This window comes from Lucilia cuprina, chromosome 6, assembly GCF_022045245.1.
Source record: "Lucilia cuprina isolate Lc7/37 chromosome 6, ASM2204524v1, whole genome shotgun sequence".
NCBI lineage: Eukaryota > Metazoa > Arthropoda > Insecta > Diptera > Calliphoridae > Lucilia > Lucilia cuprina.
Window position 1 is genome coordinate 8492930 of NC_060954.1, and position 1746 is coordinate 8494675.

A 1746-nucleotide genomic window follows, 5' to 3' on the forward strand; every position below is an offset into this window, starting at 1 on the left:
TAGACTATAGACTAGACTATAGACTAGACTATAGACTAGACTATAGACTAGTCTATAGACTAGACTATAGACTAGACTATAGACTAGACTATAGACTAGACTGTAGACAGTTTTGCTATTGATTAAGTAACAAGAGAATATGGAAAAATAAAATAAATTGCAATTTAATAAAATTATTTTTTTTAAATGGACTATGACGAAGGGTATATTTGATTCGGCACAGCCAAATATAGCACTTTTACTTGATCTTAACTATGATCGCTTTTTAATTTTCTTTGCTGCGACACATTTAATTTACTTTTTCATTTACATATTCATGTAAACCCCTTTTTTATGATAACAATAATAACAACAACATACCTTTTTCTCTCACTTTTATCTTCCATTTAATCTCCCACTTGAACTTGTTTACATTTTTTAATAAAACAATTAATTTACATCTTTTTAATAATATATAATAAAAACATTGACATTGAGCCGCTTAATTAATGCGTTAGCTTTAATTTAATAAGACATCCAAACATCAAGCAAGAAAACAATTGAAACAATTCCAGAAAACTAAAGAAGAATGCAAGTAAATGAAGAGTTAATGAAAAGTTGTTATTGTTGTTTGTTATTATTTACATGCTATTAGTGATGTGTGATTAGTGGTTATTAATAGTACTTATTAGTTTTGGAGTAAAAGCTAGAGTTAGGTATTAACATGTATTACCAATAGAGACGCCATTTACATAGCTTAGCGTGTAGTCTCAAAGACTAAAGACAAAATCATAATCTAAATTTGCTATTATTTTGTTGAGATATAATTTTCATTATTTATAATGTCTGTAAGAAGAAGTAATGAGAATTTATCAATAATTCAACCTGCGGTTCCCCCTGTAAATCAAGCTTCTGCACCTCCACAAGTCTCAACTAATTGTGAGATATGCAAAAATTTTATCACGGTCAAAGCTCATGCTTTAAAGGCTAATAGTCAGCATTACTTCCATAAAACGTATTTTAGTAAATATACAATGAGTAAAACGAATTGTCCAACATGTAATGCCATTATTACACTTCCTAGAGCACCTATTTCAAAAACTCCCACAAAATTAAACTCAACAGTTATCACTAGAAATCAAGCTAGACAACAACAATTAGATGAAAATAGATTAGTAGGAGAACCACAAGCTAGACCATCTTCACCAAACTCTTCACAAAGTAGCCATTCTTCTCCCAGAAGTGCAGAGAATCAACGCCAATACATCCGGAACTTAGTTACAGCTGCTGTTGGAGCTCAGCAAGCTGAAATGCTTTCATCACTGAGTGAGCAATTGACTCAATTAATCCAGAGCAATATCGAAGCAGGTTTCCATAGAATGACGATTAGCAATAATAATGCCACTTCTATTCAGCTCAATGAGCAAAATAATGTACAAAACGAAGCTAATAATTATACTCAAAATAATCATGGTCAAGGTATGGAAAGCCAAACTTTGAATCAGCTTTTAGGACTTCCACAAACTAATAATCAAGAAAATTTTATAAATTTTAACGCAAATCCTTCTGCTAATTTGTTTAGAGCAAATTCAGGCCTTTCCACAGATTTGTCTGTGCGTCCTGACAAAATTAGCCAAATTATTAGCAATTGGCGACTAAAATTTAGTGGCAATTGTTCAAGTTTGTCTGTAGATGCATTTCTATAGTCTAGTCTATAGTCTAGTCTATAGTCTAGTCTATAGTCTAGTCTATAGTCTAGTCTATAGT